Source organism: Sturnira hondurensis, unplaced genomic scaffold (genome assembly GCF_014824575.4).
Source record: "Sturnira hondurensis isolate 20B ecotype Veracruz unplaced genomic scaffold, ASM1482457v3 Scaffold0021354, whole genome shotgun sequence".
In the NCBI taxonomy this organism is placed as follows: Eukaryota; Metazoa; Chordata; class Mammalia; order Chiroptera; family Phyllostomidae; genus Sturnira; species Sturnira hondurensis.
The window spans coordinates 30,859,331-30,882,830 of NW_028093985.1; the positions used below are offsets into that span (position 1 = coordinate 30,859,331).

General features: G+C 41.9%; 1 long non-coding RNA gene across 1 annotated transcript; it reads right to left on the minus strand.

Moving 5' to 3' along the window:
- Positions 1-3,721: 3,721 nt before the first annotated feature.
- On the minus strand, positions 3,722-8,127 carry LOC118977396 (uncharacterized). The gene is made up of 4 exons (XR_005064517.1): positions 8,037-8,127; positions 6,245-6,379; positions 5,717-5,988; positions 3,722-4,098 (listed from the first exon to the last, which is right to left on the minus strand). It is a non-coding gene; the product is annotated as an uncharacterized LOC118977396 (long non-coding RNA).
- Between the last annotated feature and the right edge of the window lie 15,373 nt (positions 8,128-23,500).

The window sequence follows — 23,500 nt, forward strand, 5'->3', positions numbered from 1 at the left end:
GCTCTGTGGAGAGGAGGGTGCAGTGGGTGAGACAATGGTTAACACGATCTGTTTCCTATTTTTTCCAGACTTGCCCTATGATTCTGCATCTCCTTTGTCACCAAGGGGCTGACTGTGTTGGTGCAGGGACTATTTGCTCTTCCTGAGGGAAGAGTTAGGATATGTTATCTTAGTGCAAGGATTTATTGAACAGAACTCAAGACTCAGGGAAGAGGATTTTAGGGACTAGAAGTTTAAGCTCCTCAAAGAATTGAACTTCAGGAAGGCCCCTGAAGAGAGTAGGTGCATTTTTGACAATGGGCCTTGTCCCAGAGCCCCTCCTGGTGACTTTCCCCTCCCCACCTCCTTCCCCAATTCTCAAAGATTGCTGCCCAAAGCCCTCTTTGTGCTGTATCCTGACTCCCACCCCAGCCCCTTTTCCGGGCCATAGCTCATTGGAGTGGCATCAGGCCACTGACCTCATCTAACTAGTCACAGTCTCATACCTGGGAGTTTGGAAATCAAATTCAGCAATACTTGTCAGTTTAGATGCTTTTTGAACTGAGGACATTTGCACTTGGAGGGCCTATGTCTGTGGGCATGCAGAAGCTGAGGCAGAAACGATATAACCATACACAGCAGAACTAGATGAGAAAACTTTATGATAGCGAGAGAGAGAGAAAGAGAGAAACTGTCCTGATTATTAGTGGCTTTCTAGTTTTTAGTTCAGTTTTGTTTTGTATTGTCGTTTGGTTCAGCTCTGCTTGTTTTCCTTGAGTTCTATCCAAGACCTACGCTAGAGACCCTTTTTTGTCTAAGCTAATTAGAATAGGTTTTGCTTAATTATAATAAAAAACAAAATAAAACCTTGACCAAAAACCTTCACATGTTCCTGTGAAGCAAAGATAGAATTAGTAGGATAAATACAGAGGTGGGCAAAAGTAGGTTTACAGACGTTCATATAGAAAATGATGTACTCAATAAGTAATACTAGAAGAATAACCTATGTTGCACTTACTTGTGACTGTAAGCCTACTTTTTCCCCACCACTGTAGTCCTTGAGAAGCTCCTGACAATTCCCATAGTAATCAGAAAAAAACATCTAAATGATGCTGATCCTACTTCAGATAATTTCTTTGGGGTGTAATTTAGCCTTTCTAAATCCAGGGGCTCGTTGCAGTCTCTCAGAGGGCATGACACCTGGTTAAGAGGGACAGCTGTAGTCCTTATGTGACCATTGTCACAGCAACACTTCTCTTCATCCTGAAAAAATGAGCAAATCCTGTTTGCAGGCGCCAATGTGTTGCTAGGGAGAGCCAGGACACATCAACATCAAAACAGGCTGGAGTCTTTGAAATTATTCTTTTTTTCTTACCAATGCGTCACCTTCCTGGCCTCCCCTGCAAAACACACACACATGCAGGCACATGCAAACAGACACTCATGTTCACACTCTCAGAGACAAATTCCGTACTCACACGTCAATAATAGTCCCTCTGATAAACTAAATTCTCAAACCAATGTACTCACAGAATGGGAAGGGGCTTTAAAGGCTGTGCTAATTATCTGTTGTGCCAATGATTGTGTTACAGATTACCCTAAACCTCAGCGCTAAAAGGAACAAGCATTTGTTATATCATAGTATGAGGGTCTGGGCACTGACATGGCTTGGGTGCTTCTGGCTCAGGATGTCTCACAAGTTTTTGATCAGTGTCATCTAAGGCTGTCCTGATCTCAAAGCTCCACGGGATAAGGATCTGCTCCTAATCACCTATGAGGCTGTTGGCCTCCGTGCTAAAGGGCTGCTGGCCAATGTCAGTTTCTCCCACAAGAGTTCCATAGAGATACTCACAATATGGCAGCTGGCTTCCTCTGAGTAAGTGAGCAAGCAAACAAGAGGTCAAGAAAGGGGGGGGGGGGGGGCGGCGGCGCCTAAGAAGGAAGCCAGCTAATCTCAATACTGACTTTCCGTCACCTCTGAAGCATCTTATTCTCTAGAAGTGAGTCACTAAATGCAGCCCATGGTCAAGAGGAAGGGATCACCCAAGGGCATGAACACTAACTAGGAGGAAGGAGTCACTGGGGACTCTCCTAAAACCGAGGACCCCAGAGATCCCCCAGTTCAACCCTGTGGATACTGACATCCCCGCTCTGCGTGCGCACCTCCTGTCCAGGAAGCCTAGTGGCTTTTGAAGCAGCTCTTTCCATTCTGTTTTAAGAATCGCCGTGCTGTGTGTGACTGCCCAGCTTTCATTTTCCTTCTGGTACGTCACTCCACTTTTCCAGCGGAGGCCCAGACCTCCCCTGTCCTTAGCCTGGTGTGGGGGTGCACACAGTCATGGACAATACCCCAGAATTCCATATCTTCTTGGTCACTGTGATGGGTTGAGGAATGGCACGTGCTTCAGGCTGATCCAGTTTACTCCCCTGAGTAGTAAACTACCCTGTTTTTACCATTTCTGTGCATCTCCTCCCGTCTCTGTGCCTGTACCTTCACTGCGTCTTCAAGCCCCAGCTATGGTAATTGTGCTTTCAAAGGACCCCTGCCATGCTATCCCCGCCGCTTTGCCCCCACCACAGAGACCTGGAGGTACCCTGGAATGTGCATTACCCTCCTGTTTTTTTAAAAAATTAATCTTGACCAGTGTTTGTCTAAAAAGAATTTTATGAAGCCATAATTCACGTACCATATACTTCACCCATTTAAATGTACAGTACAATGGTTGTCAGCCTACTCACAGGTGTGTGCGGCTGCCATTGCAGTCCGTTCTAGAACATTGTTATTACTTCCAAGAGAAACCGTCTACCTGTTAGCTATCACCGCTCCGTCCCCGCAGTCTTCACCCCATCCCTAAGCCATTGCTCACCAACTTTTGGTCTCTATAGATTTGCCTATTCTAGACATTTTCTATAAATTGGATCATAGTGGTCTCAGTTGGATCATTGAGACTAGATTCTTTCACTTAGCATAATGCCTTCAAGGTTTGTTCGTGTGTGGCTTGTACCACTGCTTCATTCCTTTTGGTGGCTAAATACTACTCTTATATGGCTGTTCTGTGTTTTTTTTTTTTTTTTTTTATTCATCAGCTGGTGGGCATTTGAGTTGTTTCTACCTTTTGGCTGCTATGAACAATATTGTTATAAACATCCAGTATGTGTTTTTGAGTAGATGTATGTTTTCATTTCTCTTGAGAATACACCCAGGGGTAGGATTGGTTGGGTTATAAAGAAACTCTTTTTCATAGTTTGAGGGAGTACCAGACCATTTTTCCAAAGTGGCTGCATCATTTACATTTCCACCAGTATTGTGTGATGGCTCTGACTTCTCCACATCCTCACTAACACTATTATCTTACTTTTTTATTCTCACCATTCTAGTGAGTATGGCATGGTATCTTATTGTGGTTTTAATTTATATTTTCTTGATGACTAATGGTGTGAAACAGTTTTTTCATGCACTTATTGCCTGTTTACATATCTTCCTTGGAAATATTCTTTTGGTGTTTTGTTTATTTTTATTTTTTTAATTTAATATATTTTAAAGGTTTTATTTTTTATTTTTAAAGGCAGGGAAAAGAGGGAGAAAGTGGAGATACATATCAATGTGTGGTTGCCTCTCATACACCCCCACTGGGGACCTGGCCTGCAACCCAGGCATGTGTCCTGACTGGGAATCAAACCGGTGACCCTTTGGCTCACAGGATGGCGATCAATTCACTGAGCCACACCAGCCAGGGCTAGTTTTGTTTATTTTTAAATTTGGTTCACCCACCTTGTTGACATTTTTGATGTGAGAACATAAAAGTCTGGCTGTATTCCCTTAGGCTGGGACAACCCCTAGGCATGACTTTCTTTCCAGAGTTCCTCTGAAGAATCACGTAGAAGCCAACATGGTGAACTTTTTGACTTCTTTCTTTCCTTATCAGATTCATCTGTGAGTGTATGGTAGCTGGTCTTGGAAACTAGCTGCCTTCGAGTTCTTCCCTGCCTACAAGCATAGATTCCTCTACTGCGCCACTGACAGGCAGTGTCTTCGGCTCCATACACTTGGGTCTGGGCTGACTTGTGAATGCTCTGTCTAATACAACACAGCAGAAATGATGTTGCCCAATTCTGTCCCTACAGTGAAGAGTTTAGGCAGTTTGAACATTCTCTCTTTTAAGTAACTATGTAAGAAATCCAGAGAATCTAATCCAGCCTCTTGGTCTGCAAAGTTTCTTAGACAAATTCAGCATTATATTAGCACAAACATTTTGTTTCTCATTGAAAATTACAGTTTCTCATTGTAGAAAAACTGGAAAATTATAAAATATGGGGGCATAATAGGTAGAGCACAGAGGATTATTACAGCAGTGAAATACTCTGTATGCCATGGTTAGGATAACATGTCATTGCATGCTTGTCCAGTCCATAGAATGGCAACACCAAGTGTAAATCCTACAGTGAACTATGGTCTTCGAACGGTTATAATGCGTCATGTAGGTTCATCAATTGTACCAAATGTGTCACCGGTGGGTGTGGGTAAGGAGGGAAACTATATGCGTGTTGGGGCAGGGGCTCTGTGTATGGGAAGTCTCTGTCCCTTCCTTTCAATTTTGCTGTGAACCTAAAATGCTTTAAAAATAAGGTCTTTTTTAAAGAAACATAAATAACATTACAAGATACTGATCATATACTGCTCAGTGATAAGTATTGCTAACATTTTGGAATATATCCTTGCAGTTTTGCCTATGCTAATGAATCCATTTCTAGCTATTATTTGTGTACCAATCAATTTATCTTTATTTATTTTTTTAATAAAAAATGGTTGGCTTGATTTATATGTATTTTTTCAAATTCTGCCACGTTTCTGACCAGGGTCATTCTTCTCCTGAAGCCTAAGACACTCTGAAAAAGTATTAGAAGATATTTGACTTCAAGAGTTATAAATTAGGAAAGCAGGGAGAGGGAATTGTGGAAGAGGGAGAGGGAAGAGCCATGATTTTCCCCTTAAGTAACACTACACTCTCTGATCCTTAGCATTCCCAGTATCCCCATCTTTCTATTCTCAAAACCGGTCTTTTCCATCTTCAAAGAATCCATTTTCGTTAAGGAAATGGAATGCATGAGCTGCAGAACTTCTCCACGTGAAAGCACTTACTCAGCAGATGCCCCATTGCCTAAAATACTTAGTCTAAGTAAACAAACAGACAACTAACATAGATCTGCAAGTTTTAGATGATGAAACTTTAAGATAATGAGTTCTGCTTCAGGTAGCACAGGGTGAAATAAAAATCACAGAAGCCTCTTCACAAACATCAACTGCAGGGCCTGGGGGTTAATTGCATGGACGGGAATGGAGGTACTGGGTACAATAGGTGAGAATGCAATGGCTTCTGTGGCTGCTGGATGTCTGGCCATGGGCCCCATGCAGGAGAGCAGCTAGTTCATCAGCAGCATGTCCTAAGTGAAGCCCATGAATTTGTAGCTCCAGAGTTACACAAAATAGAACATTGGACAAAACATCTGTTAGGATGGCGAGGATGTGAGCACAAACCAGGGAAGAGAATGTACTGACAAGTGCAAACTATTGTAGCTACGAAGAATCAACAGAAAGTTGATTCAAATACATCTGCAGTGGGGAACCCATGTAAAATTCAAGAAAATCTGTTCTGCCACCTTCTTGCAACAGCATAAACATAGCAAATGACTTAAAGGTAAAGACTCATTTGGGGAATGCATCGGTTAGCTTCTTCACCTTGTAAATACTGAAAGTATCATTTATTACGTCTAAGCTTGGGGGAGTGGAGGCATGGGGCTCTCAGCGAAACATCTGCTTTCCTTCCTTGTTCTCTTCTGGCATGAGGCGCCTAGTCTCTTTTTCCTTGTTGGAGGATGTGGGCTCGGAGGCTTGCCAACATTCCTTATACTCCCATGTCTGCTCGATGGTAGTGTCATGTTTTATGGGTTCCCACGACTTCCATCCAAGTTTCCTGTTGTTAATCACCAAAGCCTACCATCTTCACATTTCTGAAATATAATGTAAGGAATTTACATCCACCGAAAGAAATTCTTTTTCCTGGCTGCCATAATGCTGTAAAAAAAAAACACACACAATTCTGGCAAGTTTTCTGATCATATGCAATTCCACTGAGAAAGAATAACCATCTCAATTCTAGCATCCACTTTTTGCAGGGGGCAGGGAGTAGACAGCATTCTTGCAAATCTATGATTGTGGTAGCATTAATTACAAAGACTTTGACTTTACCAGATAGCAACAATTGACCTTGGCTGGCTTCCCAAGCTGAATGGAGGTGAAAGGCTGGTTGACAGGCTGGGTATTTTGACAAATTCCCTGACCATGCAGGTTCACCTCAAATAATGTTAACATTTGGACAAAACAATGTCCAAAACCTGTTACCTGCAAAGGTAACAAATGCAGATTAGAAAATAGTAAAATAGAGACTCATATCAAATTTAGGGCTTTTTTTAAGAGAATGCATTCCAATTGTGAATTTACTGATTCTATGTTAGGGTAATAAAATACATCGGGTAGGAAAATACATGGTTCTTTACCTCATTGCTATTGGATATTCATCCTAAATGTCTGCCATAGTGTCTTAATTAAGATAATTTTAGCAAAGATTAGCACAGTTCTGAATAGGACAGTGGTTGTAGAGGCAGAGGAGGGGAGAGATCCGAATGATGTTTCTAACACAGAATTCCCAGGAAAGCTATTCCACATGGAGGAGAAAGAAGGATTTTGGGTAACTGTGAGCTTTTCCTCTTGGGAGACATGATTAACTGAGTTCTGGGGGGGACTGATTCAAGGTTCTGTGACATGGAGAAAATGAAAAAGGAACTATTTAACATGGTAAGCCTTAGTGAATTAAGATATCTGTCTAAAGACACCCCCTGCTCCCCAGCAGGTGAACAGCAGGGAGCCCTCCAGCCGGGCCTGGGTATAGAATCACAGTGCCAATGGCTGGCAATGCCTGGGATCTGACCTGTGTCTCAGGTGGCCTTATGAGATAGCATCTGGGGGAAAGCATATTGAAAATTGGGAGGATGGTCTAAAGCTATATTGGAATCTCATTCCAATACACGCCACTGTAGAAGAAACATTGTTTTGTTTTCTGAAGAGCATCTGGGTTTAGGACTCCGAGTGCCCAGTCCTAACTAACTGGTATCACATTCCATCTCTGTCTCTTGAGCTCCTTCTCCCTCATGGGATTGCACCAAGCCCTGGGATGTCGGGAGGACTTACGTGATGCCTGCAAAAAAGAAGTATCTCTAATTTTAAGTCTCCTGTGTTCACTGTTGGCATTTTCACTATCCAAACACTCATTTTCTCTGGACATCTGGTGGTTCTGTGTTTTCACATCACATGAAGCATGGGCAGGTTTGATGAAGCCAGGACCCTCTGTCCTGAGGATCCCCTCCCCTTGGGTACCCATGGAACCATCTCTTTGTGCCCCAAGGCACTACTACAGAGCAAAATCAGGGAGCTCTCCTCCTGCTCCGAGCACCCCCAACTCTCTCTCCTCTCCCAGCACGGGGGAACCCCCTCCTGCACTTGCCACTTCTCCAAGCCCCTCTGTGTCTTCTGTCAAACCCTCCTCAGTGGGTTTAAAGTGAAGGAAACACAAACCAGAAAACCTAGCAGGCTTCCTGTTTTGCACTCTGCCATGCAGCTGCCCGAAGGCAATGAATCAAAGAGCTGGCTACCTGCTTTGAGGAGGGAAGAAAAGCACAGGGAGGAAATCTACTTAAATGAATACCTCAAAATATAAAGTGGCTGCTTTAGTCACAAACCAACAGCGGGTGAACAGAGAGGGAAATTCTTGGGTTTGAAACCAGTGTAATGAAAAGTGTGGTGAGCCCACAGATTACAGCCTTGGAAAAGTAAGTGGGAGATGGAGCCTGAAATAGTTTCTTCAGCTGGGGTGGAAAGTGTCTAGCTATCACATCTCCTTGCAGGGTATTTTGGGTTCCGTGGAAATGGGGGAGGGGAGGACAGGAAGCAGCTTCACTTTTTCTTTCTGTATTTCCTTTTGAAAGAGCCAAGAGAGGTTTACCTTTCTTTTTTCGCAGATCGACTGATCTTGTGCCTTTCTGCTTCCTGGTGTACCTTGCCCTTCCCAGGCATTGGAGCTCAATGTGCTCATGACCCAGGGCGAGGCAGAGGGGGAGGGCTGGGGTGAGCAGAAGAGGAATATTATTTGATCCACTGCTGGGCTAGACTGAGTTATTGATTAACTTATGGAGCAGAGAAGGCACAGATGATGGTGCTTTTTCAAAGTACATCAGTATTCCAGGCACTGAAAGGAAAACCAAGCTTGAGGGAATTGCAAAGACAGCCTGAGAAAAGATCAAACCACAGAAGGTCAGGTACCACCAAGAGGTTTTTGGCAGAATGAGGTAGCCTTTTTATTGATGAATGTAGGCAGCTGGGGAAAGGCATCAAAGGAGATTATCTATGCACAAATCTCTCATGCTGATGTGGCCAGCATCTTTGAGTTCTCCCAGAAAAAAAAAATCAAGAAAAAAGAGCACTGGGCGTGGGGAGAAAGTGGTGGCTCAGCTGGCACTGATGTGACTGAGGAGTGGCCCTCAGACACGGGCTTCACTCTGGGGTGGTGTGCGAGGCAGCAGAGGTACCCAGGGAGGGCTTTCCCTTTCCCTGCCAGGAGGTGCCAAGTGTTGGGCTAGCACAGGTGTCACTTCACTCGGTGGTCCGGGGTTAGGGATGGTAGGTATGGAGCCAAGCGCAGACTGGACTGCTGTTGTGCTTAAGACCACAGGAGGGGACACAGCCCACCTGGGCCAGATCATTTTCCTTCTTTTCCTTGCTCAGCCTTTGTTTTCTCACCCATGTAACGAGAATGCACTTACAGTTTTGTGAATATTAAATGAGGGCAAGCGTTGTTTATTCATTTATTCATTCAACTGTTTTTTTTTCTGGGTAGTGAGGATATAAGTACAAAAATAAAGTCTCTGTCTCAATGGAGAACACAGACAATAACCAAGTCAACATAGAAACATAGAGTGTCCAGGCTAAGCTGTGAGAGAAGCAGGATGAGGCGGGGTGAGTAGATGAGTGATGGAAGATGCAGCTGTAGAAAGAGCATTGGAAGGCCCGACAAGGGGGCATTTAGGAGACACAAATGAGCAATGGAAACAAACCACAGGATGACAAAGAAAACCCTGAGACTACAATAGGTTTGGGGTTGTGGGGAAATGGCTGGGAGGCCAGTGATAGGGGAGAGTCAGCCAGATCATGTAGGGCCTTGTAAGTAAGGGGAGAGACTTAAGATTGAAGTGTGCTGGGAAACTCTAACGTTTCATTAAAGCGTGTAGGAAGCACTTACTGGAGGTCAGGCCCTGTTCTCATTACTTCACTAATTCAGTCTTCACACAACCCTCTGACAGGCTTAGAAGATTAAGTGAGTCGTCCAAGGTCACATGGCTGGCAAGTGGCAGAGCAAAGATTTGAACCCGGATAGGCTGCCTTCGGATCATTGCTCTTGAATTCCCTCCTTTGCACAATGTTAGCACATAGGAAGTGCTCAATATATGATGGAGCTGTTGATGTTCAACCCTTTAATGGCATCTCATTTTCCTAGGAAAATATGTAGACTCTTCAATAAGGTCTGAGAGCTCTGCCTGCTGTGGCTCTGCCCACCTCTGTGATTTCTTGCCGTGCTACTCCCTTGCTCAGTCACATCTTCCAGTTACACATGATCTTGTGGTTTCCTGAGCATTTCTATCCCTTACCCACCCTGGGGCATTTGCAGAGGGCAATGCCTCTGCCTGGAATGCTCTTCTTCCTCGGGATCTGCGGCCAGTGTTGCGCATCTTCCTCCCAGGTAGGACTACTGGCCACACACCTAATAGTCAGTATACCCACCCTGCGATTTGTTGCTTCTTTGTTTCTTCATGCCCATGCCGTACTCTGACAATTTTCCTTGTTTATTTGCTTGTTGTCTTTGTGTTTGTATTGCCTGTCCACTCAGCTTTTATAGGGAATTTTAAATGTTTTTCTTTTTAAAGAATACATTCATTGCACATGGCATGATTGATGGCATGCTCATAGTTTTTCTTTTCTATAGATAAAAAGGCTTCGAGTTTTGCACAGTTGCAGAACAAACAGGACGTTGACTTACCTTTCATAATTGATATCACTAATTCCATGTATTATTGCCAGTTCTTTTATGTTGTTACCCAATGTAATTTGGTTTTTTCTCATGGGAAATTTTCTAAAGCCAAGAGGCATTGAAATAATGATGTTTTTAGCCTAAGTGGGTAATATTCACATACAAATATTAAAAATATAAAATTATACATATTTATAATTCTTCCATTCATAATTAAGATATTAACCAATTCATTCAAATATTAATTGAGTGCATCTATGAAATAAGCATTGTGCTAGATGATGGCAGCAAAAAGATAAATGTATCAAAGTCCTTCTTCCTGAAGAGTTTGCAACAAAACATAATTACAACCTAGTTTGGTAAATTCTATGCTAGAAAGAAGCCCAAGGTATCTTATGTGTATGAGAGACTAGGAACCTAATGCTGGGTAAGGGGAACATATCAAGAAAATGTCCATGGATGTGCTGCCAGAGATGAACACTGAAGATGAAGAAAGCGAGGTCAGAAGTAGCATTCCTGGCTGGGGGAATAGTGTGTTTGAAGGTAGGTGCAGGGGTTTGAGAAAGCCTGGAACATCCTGGGAGCTGTAGACACTGTATTTAGAACAAATGTATCCTGCATGTATATCCTTAAAGTACTCCATATTGGTGACTATTAAATGCATAAGCTCTGTTGCTTGGCTCTCAAATTTCTCTGCATGTTAACCCCATCCTTCCTCTAATGGCTTTTTTCTCCGTTATTCAGTGTTTGAACACTATACTTATTCTAACCTATAAACCTATGTGATGTTTCTAATTCATAATACCTTCCTAGTTTCTTATCATATTTGAAATTTTCTTAGCCCTTCATTGCCTTTATCAACTACTACCTCTTCCAGGAAGACTTCTTTGACTACAACTGTCCATATTGATTTCTTCCAGCAGTGAAAAAATTTTGTCCTTAAAATCAATACCCTTAAGAATCTACTCCAGAAAATATTTGCTTCCAACCAAGATGGAGGTGTAGGCAGATATGCTATACAACCTTCCTCACACAACCTTCCCCACACAACCAAAAGCTGCATAACAACCAATTTAAAAACAAAAAGCAGAACTTCCAGACAGCCAAGGAGTTAAAGAAGAAACATCCATCCAGATTGGTAGAAAGAGTAGAGATGGGCAGTCAGAGTGGAGGGGACACACGGCAAGGCAGTGGTTGCAGATTGGGTGGTCTTATTCTTACATATGGTTAAACTAGGGGGTGAGACAGACCACACAACCTAGGTCTCCAGAATGGGAAAAGAGAACTTCAAAACCCTTGGTTGTAAAAATCTTTGGAGGTTGCAGTGGTGAGGGGAGAAACTGCCAGTCTCACAGTAGAGTTTGTTGGAGGGGCCCATGGGTCCTAGAATGTACACAAACCTACTCACCTGGGAATCAGTACCTGATGGGCTCAATTTGCTTGTGGGTAACAGGGGAAGTGGCTGAAAGCCAACCGAGAGCCCAGCAAGCATTGTCCCCTCTCTGACCCTTCCCCCACATACAGTGCCACAATGCAGCCAAGTGGGTTGCCCTGCCCTGGTGAATACCTATGGCTCCACCCCTTACAGTGTAACCGGTGCACCAAGACAAAGAAATCTGGCCCAAGGGAAAGAACAGACCAAAGCTCCAGAAAAAGAACTAAGCAACAAAAAGATAGCCAACATACCAGATGAAGAGTTCAAAACACTTGTACTCAGGATGCTGAAAGAAATGACTGAGTATGGCCACAAAGTAAAGGAAAAGTGAAGGCTTTATAAAATAAAATAAAGAAAAATATACAGGGGACCCACTGTGAAGGGAAGGAAACCAGGATTCAAATCAATGATTTGGAACAAAGGGAAGAAATAAGCATTCAACCAGAATAGAACAAAGAAATGAGAATACAGAAAAAAATGAGGAGAGGCTTAGGAACCTCTGGGAAAACTTTAAACCTTCCAACATCATAGAGGTGCCAGAAGGAGAAGAGGAAGAGTAAGAAATAAAAAACTTATTTAAACAAATGATGAAAGAAAACTTTTCAAGCCTGGTGAAAGAAATAGACGTGCGAGTTCAGGAAGCCGAGAGAATCCCAAAGAAGTTGGACCCAAAGAAGAACACACCAAGACACACCATAATTAAGTTAGACCCAAGACTAAAGATAAAGAGAGAATCTTAAAAGCAGCAAGAGAAAAGGAGACAGTTACCTACAAAGGAGTGCCCATAAGACTAGCAGCTGATTTCTCAAAAGAAAACCTTACAGGCAAGAAGGGTCTGGAAAGAAATATTCAAAGTTATGAAAAGCAGGGACCTACATCCAAGATTACTCTATCCAGCAAAACTATAATATAGAATGGGAGGGCCAACAAAATGCTTCCCAGATAATGTCAAGTTAAAGGAATTTATCATCACCAAGCCCTTATTATATAAAATGTTAAAGGGACTTCTCTAAGAAAAAGAAGATCAAAACTATGAACAGTAAAATGACAACAAACTCACAACTATCAACAACTGAACATAAAACAAAAAAAAAGCAAGCTAAGCAAACAACTAGAACAGGAAAAGAATCACAGAACTGGAGATCACATGGAGGGATATTGGTGGGGAGGGTAAGGGGGGATGAATGGAGGAAAAGGTACAGAGAATAAGAAACACAAATGGTAGGTACAAAATAAACAGGAGGAGGTTAAGAATAGTGTAGGAAATGGAGAAGCCAAAGAACTTATATGCGTGACCCATGGACATGAACTAAGGGAGGAAGTGCTGGAGGGAAGGTGGGTATGGGGCACAGAAGGATAAAGGGGGGGAAAAGGGGACAGCTGTAATAGCATAATCAATAAAATATACTTAAAATAGAATTATTCCATTATCTTTTAATTATTGTGAGTGTTAAATTTGCATTTCTAAATCATTTGTAAATTTAGTAATGGTAGATACCTCTTCGTGAAATTAATTTGTCCAGCTCAGTGTAAGGGCATGATGAACACTCTCAGTTAGTACCACAATGTGATAAATATTAATTGAATCCAATTATCAAGGGGACTGCTACATGCTGACTACAGTCTGGAGCTCCTAATCTCCTGTACAGTTGGGTGGTAAAATGGGCAGGTTTTATTTCTTCTATACTAATTTATTTTGTGACCTTGGGAAATTAAAAAGATCTGTGTATATCAACATGTATATGCCGCCAAACATAATGTTAAATGGCAAAAGCAACTTGCGAAATGATACAACACAACACAATTTGTGCAAACTGTTCAAAGGTATGTACTGTACTATATTTTTAATTGGCATATATATGTTAAAGTATAAAAATGAACTAGAAGTATACACATGCAATTCATACTAATGGGTGTCTCTGGATTTGGAGAGGATAGTCAAAGATTACATCACGATCTATTTTAATTTCATGAAATAAAAAATCCAAAGCAAATAATTTTCTTTTTAAAAAATATTTTAATTTTTAAATTATATTTTATTGATTATGCTATTACAGTTATCCTGGTTTTTCCTGGTTGCCCCACTCCACCCAGCACGCCCCCCTCTCTCAGGCAATGCCCAGCTGGGTGCTTGAGGTGTACAGTTCGTGTGGGCTGAGTACATCCTCCTCTTGTAGTTGAGCTTTGGTTGCTGTTGGCAGGTCAGTGGGAGGGATTTACCCAGTCAGTCAGCTGCAAGGATTGGCTGTGACCACTGACCATCAACCTTCACCCTCCTTAGAGGACCAGCTGTGTGTGGACAGGGTGGTGGTGTTCCAAGGTGAGGCTGTCTGTATCTGTCCTCTGGGTGTGCTTGCCCTGGGCTTTCCTGGGTGGTGCAGGCCAAGGTCAGCCCCCACCTGTGTTTTGCCTTGGGCAATCCTGCCTGAGCTATAAAGCAATCTGAGATGGCTGCTAATTGTTCTGGGCTTGGAGATCTCCAGGCAAAGCCAAGCTGTGAATCTAGGCTGCTAGTGTTGGACTTGGGGCTCACTGAGGGAAGCTGCTTATTTGAGAGGATTTAGGAACTTGTGAAGCACGAGTAAAGACCAGCCATTCTTATGAAAATGTAGCTTGAGTGGGCTAGTAAGTTTGGTGGGGACCTCCAAGGCAGGTCAAACAGTGTTATTAGCCAGATCTACGGAATGTTAGACAGTACTAATCTGCAAATAAGAAATATTTTCAATGGTCAATACTATTTTTCTAATAGTTAATACTATTTCTCTAGTGTTGTGGGATTGTTATAGAATTCATTACATTTTTTCTATTTAAACATTTTCCCCAAACACATAAACATGTATACACAGACATTGCATGTGTATTCAAGAGCTAGAACATTTAGGTGGAAACAGGGACAAAGATCTTGAACAGATCAATTATTGTGACTAGAAAATTTTTCTTGTAAAATATTCAAGACCCTGCTATTATCCCATTATAGCTCCTTGTAGCTCAGGAAACAGTTCTAGTAAAAAGACATTCTGTGGCCTTTGCATGGTCTTTGGTTTTACTGTAGGCTCCACGGGATAGTGTGGGAGCTGCCCTGGAGAACCGCAGCTAACTCTCTCTGAGTGAATCGGAGCTTCCTCTCTGCCTTTCCGAACTGTATGATTTCAGGTGAGGTTAATGGGCATTAGTTACACCAGCAGTTGGAGTAATTGGGGCCTGAATCTTAATGCCTGAGCTCCTGCCATTCTAAGATCGATACTGACTCGTGGGAATTACAAGTAGACAGATAACGTCAAGGGGCTGATCATTAACATTCCCAGAAAAGCCGAGCGGGTGGGCCAGGTCGGGAGGTTCTGCAGTGATCCAGGGCCCGGAGGACCTAAGGACATCGCCAGCTTATGAGGTCTGAATTGCTCTCACTTAAACTCACGGCAGTGGAAAAGATGGGAAGACTTTCAATGAACAAATTGAGCTGATTCAACAAGATTGTGTGACCTTACAACCAAGTGCAGCCTGAGGAGATAATAAAGAGACAATTGAATCCAAAAAGGAGAGCGCGGTTGTTTTAATACTAAGTCACCGAGAAGAAAGTTTCCTGAAGTGCAAGTCTGTCTAGGTTCCAGAGAACAGGTAACGAAGAAAACATTTATAAATCTTTTAAAATTAAGCGCATGTGCATGTATGCATGTGTATATATGTGTGTATACATGCACACATAAACATATAAGTGTAGACATGTACATGATACACAGATATCATGATAACCTAAATATATATATATAGTATATATATAATATGATGGATTATTTGTATATAGATTCCAACAAAGGAATACCTCTGATCGATAAATGAATGGTAAATGAATAAGCATCAAGGATATAAAAAGACTTAGTAAGAGTTAATAGTTTCCCCTTTAAATGTCTTATTCTTGTTGGAGATTTGCTAACCCTCCTGAATTGGACTGAAGTTTCAGGACACATGATAACAGCTAGGACAGCCAGGCTGTTGGTGGGGGTAGGGGAAAGCTGGGGAATGCTAAATCTCCTTCCACATCTGGGAGGGCCCATGTCTGGGAGGAGAGGAGTGAACCAGCATGCTGGTAGGGGAGGAGAGGAGTGAACCAACATGCTGGTTCACTCCTCTCCTACTGGCTATGAGTGTGGTTACTATCCCCGATTCATGGAGCAATTATTCTGCGCTAGGCACTTGACATAGATCTCATATAATCCTCACTACAACACCTACGAGGTACTAGTATCCCCACTTTCAAAAGTGAAAGCTTAGACTAAGTAGCTTTGATCAGAGATGGTAATGGAGAGGTGGCAGAGCTGGGATTTGAACCTGGGTGTGGCTGGCTTCCAAATGCCTGCTTTAGTAATGCTTTAGTAGGCCAGTAGGAATGCTTCTGATCATACTCAACAGCGGACAGAAGGAGTTTTCTCTCTAGTGCAAACCTGTGGGACAATTTAGGCTGCAGTTAAAGTATGTGCAGTAGAGATACCTACCCCAACAGTTGTGAGAGCCACGGGATGCTCCCCGACCACACATGAGGTCAACAGTGAGACCTTTGGAGTATTAGCTCTGCACCAGGGAGGAGGTGCATAACCTGGGGAAAGAGCATGGGCCTTGGAGCCAGCTGAACTCGTGATCAAATCCCAGACCTGCCACTCAATAGTTTGCAGCCTTGGGAGACTTACCTAACTTCACTGGGACTTTCCAGAGCTCTAAAATGCTGATAGTCATGCCTACCTTGCAGGGTTAGTGTTAGTAATGGAGAAAAGCAGCAAGCAGCACGTGGTCGGCACTAAATTGCAGGTAGCTATTATTATTAATAACACTAATTTAAAAAATGTGTTGGCCATCAAACCTAAATGTAGAGGTACAAAATAGACCACGTTGAATCTCTGACTCCCAGGTTAGCAGCACAGACATCCCAGTGGAAAAGGCCTCCCCTTTGCTGTCGAGCAAGGGTGCTGAGGCTCCAAGGAAGAGCACACAGTCTCCCCCACCCATATTTTGTAATGTGGTTGACCCAGAGAACTCTGAATGGTGCTCAAGAAGACTTCAGCAAAGCAGCTGGCGGGATCCTGCACTGGCTCTGGGGGGTGGTCTGTCTTTGGACATGTCTCCATTTTGGTCCATTTTTTTGTGTGTCCCAGAGGTACACATCCCCTTAAGTGCTAGCGTGTTTTAGCGAGAGAGTTTCTCTTTGAACAAGGATTTTCACTCCTGAGGGGTGCCCACTTTTTAACATGGACAGACTTAACCAAGAAAGAGAGCAGAAGTGATCAACTTTAACAGCTGGTATTTATTTAGCACTTACTCTGTGCCAGACACTGTTCTAAGTGCTTAACATGTATTAGTTTTTTAATCACTTAGTCCTCAGAATAGCACTATTAGGTAGGTACCATTGTTTTTTCATTTTATAGTTGAAACAGGCACCGACTATTCTGTTATGGTGCCAAAAGTCACAATCCTGACGCGGCAGAGCTGGGGTATAAACCCTGGCAGTCCATCTCCACAAACCTTGCGTAGCTGGCAGCGGGGTCACTGGCATTGGCAGCCCCGTGGGCTTCCTTCCACAGGGCTAGAGTTGCACACAGAGCACCATGGCAGCTGGCAGAGAGTCCCCCTACCTCAGCAACCCACTGGCTTTGCAACCCAGAGTTAGAGACACGCGGCTTCTCCGGATTGTGTCACTGGCATTTAATGTTTAGAGCAGTTAGATAGCAGCAGGGATTCTAACCTATATTTACTGAAATCAAATTAAATGTCTGCTCATTTTGTTATCTTGGAAATATACCTTGCTTTAATGATATGCCAAGTGGATACAATGTCAGAGCAAGATCACAGAGTCTACGTTCTTTGTGACCTCTGTGTAGGGTGGCATTCATGATGGTTATTTTTACGGAAACGTATGTTTTTGGTTGTCTAATTTAGGCATATTCCAACTACTTTGGTGTGCTACATTTTGCTTGTTTTCAGTTCACAAATTTGCCTTGCTTGTAACCTAGAGTGTATTTTGGGTTTAAATGGATATGGTAGCCTAGGACATTCCAGGTCCTAGGAGCTCTGAAATATTCAAGGGCTTTCCAGTCAGAGAGAAAGAAACAAATAGCAAGGTAATAAGCACTTGGGAGAACACACAGCTACTGAATTTCATTCTGCTTGTTCTCATTCTGTAGCATAGACACAGGGCTCTGTAATGTTGAATTCCTTTCTGTACCACAGAGAATGGCTGGGTCCTGGAGTTTCAGCCTTGATTGCAGAGACCATTGGCCTAGTCATTTCTCCCAAATAGTTGGTGACACATGGCCCTGCTGACACAATACCATTCTCTGTTATATAGTTGTTATCTGTAAAACATCAGGGAAATTACATGAATTTGGAGAGTACTATCTTTTATTAGACAAATCCGAGTCCATGGATTCACAATTTGGATTCATTTGGTTCCTTTGGATTCCAGAATTTGGTACTTAAGATCAAGACCTGGGTTTGCCCACTGGGAAGAAGGTCTTGGTAGATGCGGAGATGAGCCCAGACCTAAGCAAAATGGGGATGTTGGTGAACCCTCAGTGCTGAGCCTTACCAACCAGCATCTCCTTTTCCTGCCGGGAAGACAACACAGCTCTCCCTGGCGATTCACACTTGTGCCTTCACCTTTCTCCTGCCAACAGATCTGGGGCTTATGAAATAATTTGATAAAATCACTTGCAGTAATAAGTAATTGACTGATAAGGTTTAATTTTTTTCACTATATTCTGGGATATTTGCATTTTAATAGAACTTCAGTCTTCATCCAAAGCAATGAGTGCATCCTAGAAGTAAGGAGCTGGTCAAGCAAGTCTATTTTTGAAATCAAACATTTCTTTTCGGTGCCCATAAACACCTAAATGGCCGCTTTTGTCGCCTACTTGAAGGGTTGGCCTTGCCTGTTAAATATTCACTTGTTGAGAAAAGTAAACCATGTGCCAAGACACTTTGTTGGCTTTGTTAAAGGCAAACAATGACAATAATTATAAATGATTCTTAACCACAGAGCACCAATATGGTCCAATAATACTTGCACTCATAAAAACTAGAAAAAGTTATTTTACATATACATTTAATATTGAAATAAGCATCTCCATAATTTGAATTTTGCACTATTGTCGCATATAGTAATAGAGCTGCAGGGATCCGTACAGATTAGCGTTTGTTAAGCTTTGTCATCTCTGTTCCAGCAGCACCAGCAGCACCTGGGAGCTTGTTGGACACCCACATTCCTGGGCTCCACCTGAGGACTGAGAACTGCCGCCTCAGCAGCTCTGGGGGATGGGCCCAGCAGTCTGTGCTGAGCCAGCTCTGTGGGTAATTTCAGTGCACCCTAAAGTTGGAGGTCAGGTTTGTAGATGATGATGCTCAAACTCATCCCAATTTACGGATGAGTAAATTGAGGCTCAGAAAGATTAAGAGACGGAGCAGAGAGCTGCTGATTTTCAGTAGTGTTCTTTTTACTGTCCTGAACCAAGTCCTCTGGCCAGTCAGTCTGAATGAAAGAGGTTTGCTAAGGCACCCTTGATCGACGAGGTGGTCAAATCGCTCCCGGCTTGTGTGGCTTTACCCTGAGAAGGTTCCGGGGGGGTGAGACTTGAACAGCTTCAATCTCTTGGAGCCTCTCGGGGATCGGTCTGCTCCATACTCACCCTCTTTAGAAAGATCAGCCTTCATGTTCCTTTAAAGTTGGGGTTAGTTGGCCTGAGTTGCATACAAATAAGATGAATGAATTCATTACCAAAAGCTAGATTAAGTTTTGCAGCTGTTCTGCCTGGGGATCTAGTAGAGAGAGAGGGAGAGCGGCCAGCACAACCGAAAATCCTTTACTGATCAAGGCAGTCTGAAATGCAGTCTTACATGGTAAGTAGCATTCAGAAATACTGGAATGAAGCGAAAAATTAAAATGACTTTTGCCTAAACATGTGGGGGTTGGGGCAGTCCTGGGGTGCCCTCAAACATAAATCAGAGCTGTGAAATGCAGATGCCGCCTTTTTAGCTGGCTCCCCTCAAGGGGAGTGCCACTGGTGGGTCTGGAGTGAGAATTCAGTTCCAGATTTCAAAGGGGCTGGATTCATTTTAGGACAAATACTGATGTTCGCCACTTTAGCAACTTCATGTATCCGTTGAGCTCTCATCACAGCTCTAAAAGAGGCAGTATCCGGGAAGTGATTTCTTGTCTGGTATCCTCAGTACAGGCGTGTCAACATGTGAATCCCTCCATTTTCCTGCCATGAACACAGCCATTTAGCCTGATGATATTTAAAACTATGTACTAGGAGCCAGGATTGTTCTAGGATTGTCTTTTCTCCTGCTTCTTTCTATTATTCTCAATGGAATGAGTGGTTTGTATCTTCTTTTTCCCCCTCTACTAGTTTGGAAGTTACATGAGCTGTTTCTTTCTTTCAGTGGTTACCTTTGAAGTTTTATCAGATATACGTAAATTTTTGAAGTGTAAAATCAGGCAAAACCTTGAACCTCATTCCAGTAATGTAAGTTCTTTTCAGAGTTTAATTCCATTTATCCCCCTCTTGACTTTTGTTACTGTGTTGTATTTTTAAGTCTACTAAAAGCAAGAATTGACATTGTTATTGCGGTTTTAGACAATGTTGGTTAATATCAGTTTATTTTATTCTATCTTGCATCTCGGATCTTACATTTAGAATTACTTTCCTTCCACCTGAAGTGCCTCCTTTAGATTATCTTTTAATGGGGTTGTGCTAGTGATGGACTCCCACAGGCCTATAAATTTCTTTATTTTTACTCTACTCGTGAAAGACATTTCACATGATAAGACTTTTAGATGGGCGGTCATTTTCTCTGAGTACTTTGAACGGATCATCCTACTAGGGTCAGGACTCCATTGATATATTGAAAGGTCAGCTAACTTACTGCTTTTCATATGACCTGGCTCTTTTTCTGGCTTTATTTAAAAATTTTCTCCTTGTTGATTTTCAGCAATTTTACTGTGATGTATTTAGTTTGCAAATACCATCTTTTCAAATATTAGCCTGGCCTGTTTTGTCTCTTTTCTAATTTTAGTTCTCCAGTATTTAGAAGTTCTTGTATTTTCCCCATCCCCTTTCCCCTCTTCTGTGTTTTCTGCCTTTTTTCCTTTTCCTGCCGTATGCAGGATTATGTATCATGTCTTATTTTCCTAGTACAGAGTAGGCCTTCAGTAAATTTTTGTTGAATGAAGTGAAATATTGAACTTAAAAGTTTTTATTATATGAAACTAGTTTTCTGTAAGTCATATAACTTTAAAAACTGCTGTGATAAAATATTTTCAATTTTCTGTTGCAAAAACTGAAGTCCATAGGTTCGATGTCTGGGCTAAGCCTATAGAGCTAGATAGTCACATATCTCGCCTGAAAACTCATTACATAATTAAAAAATTTTTTTTAAGATTTTATTTGTTTATTTTTAGAAGGGAAGGGAAGGAGAGAAATATCAGTGTATGGTTGCCTCTCACGTGTCCCCTGCTGGGAACTGGCCTGCAACCCAGGCGTGTGCCCAGACTGGGAATTGAACCGCGATCCTCTGGCTCACGGGCCTGTGCTCAATCCACTGAGCTACATCAGCCAGGACATAATTTTTTATTCAAATCCAAAATATTACAATTAGGTGTTGAAAATACAGATAAGAGGTCTCTGCAATTTTCCCTCAAGAGAGGTTACATTATTATTTTAATAATAATCTATGTTTTTTTAAATTAATGACCAGTAAGGAATTTGAGAGGGACAATGGGTGGTTTAAAAACTAATCCAGGAAATCTTTGATAGCTTTATTCGTGGAGAGCCTTCCGGTAGAGAAACCCCTTCTCACTTGTTGGTTTAGCAAAAGCCTTCCACAGTATAACAGGCAAAAAGTACATGGTTTACAACAAAGTCTTATCTATGGTAAAATGATTGAGAATGTTTAGAAAAGGATGGCATATAATAATGCCCAAATCATTAGCCCTAAGATATGACTCCCTTATCACAATTCTATGAACAGTTTTATGCTAAAAATAGACTCTTTTACCTGAGTGAGAACATAGCTGAAATTAGTTAAACAAGATCTGCGAGTGCAGCCCCTGGGCAAACACAAATGGGGGCCGGGGGAGAAAGGCAGAGAAAATGCAAGATGAACTGACACACCTGCAACACAAAGTGTATGTGTGTGGGAGGGAGGAGATGGAAGAAAACACAATTCTTACCAGTTATTTAAAAAGACTACAAAATAGTATATTTGTATATGGATTAATCAATGTAATAGCCTAAAAGCCTTTTATGAAAATTTGGACTAAATTCATGAAGTGTCCTAGAGTATAGTTTTGAGAGATTGCATATTTTGTATCCTTTTGCTTTTGGCTATTTGAATACATTTTTGAAAATAATATTTACTCATACATTGGCTCAGTTCTCCCCAGTTGTGTTAGTTCCCGATACAAAATTACGGGATGATAAAAAAGGAGAAAGCTGTTAACTCTGTGTCCTCACCTACTCGCACTCTCCCCGTCCCTGGCTTTGCAGCAATAATTGCTACCATGTATGCCTGTTTAGTTCCTCCCAGTTGTCCTGTGCAGCACACTGCTTCATGGACATAATGCACAGCCATGTGAGGATAAAAAAGAGAAAAAGACGCTTTCATGTTTATCTCTCCTTCTAGCTTTGAAACAGTAATCACTTCCATAATTTCTATTCTTCCTCCCTTTCAAGACAAACTTGCTCTTCCAAGCTTCTGGGTAATGTGGCTCTAAAAGCAGCTCTCCAGAGAGCAGCAACAGCCCCCCACTTGTAGAGCAAAGAAGAATGACTAATAGCAGCTGGGGAGGAGGGGGCAGCATCCAAGCCTAAATCACAAACCACAGATACACGGGCCACGTGCTTTCTGCCTTTATTTTCACAGAGGAAGAGGAATGGATTCAGACCAATATATTCCCTCCCTCCTTTCGCCCCAATAAAGAATGTCATCCTACCTCAAAATGATGAGCTCTGACATGTTCTCTGAAGACCAGGCCTTTCCCAGCAGCCATCTGCATTAAAGCCATCTGTTAGCTCCTCTTGCTTGTTAGTCACATCCCTGAGAAACTAATTGTAGTGCCTGCTAATCCTTAAAAGCCATGAAATATTATTGATCAGAAATGGGAAAGGATGACACTTAGTTGTAGGTAGTTACCATGCTTACAGAGCAACACAAAGCACTAAAAATCTGTTTAATTTTTATCAGTATAGAAAGGCAAACAAGAACACTCATCTTCAATGTGTATTTTTTTGCTGCCTGCTTCCTTTTATGTTCATTAGTTGGTTGAAATTTAATCTTTCTTGTGTGCTGAAATGGGTCAGAGTAACATTTTTTGTCCTGATTTTTTCTTCTGCTTGCGTGTCATAATTGATGGGAGTGAAAAGGTGATTATTCACTCAACAAATATAATCCTAATCCTTTTACAAACTTTAATTAGGGGACGTTTTACAATTAGCAGCATAGAAAGAGAACGGACTCATTAGTTGTACATCCTAGCATCTAGCCCTGTTCGTATAGATATAGCTACCATGTATGCCTGTTACCATACCATGGCTACCAATATAGCTACCATTCTGCCCTGAGAACTGGGTAGGTTGTTTGGCATGATTTATTTTTTTAAATATATAATGTAAAACTGATAATGTCTTTCTAAAACAACTAATAAAGTTGCTTTTAAAAGACAAAATGAACTAATGTGTTTATTAATTCAGTCGTTCAATTACTCACCAGCCAACAATCAACCTTTCAAAAGATGTTAACTACTAACGCCTGCTGTGAACTGGAGATTAAAGCAACAACTAAAACAGGAAACAAAGCCTGCCTTCAGGAAGCTTAAATTCTAGTAGAGAAAAATAAATGACACAAATAGCTAGGCTATATAAATAATATGTCAGGTGATTATAAGTGTTATAGAGAAAAATTAAGT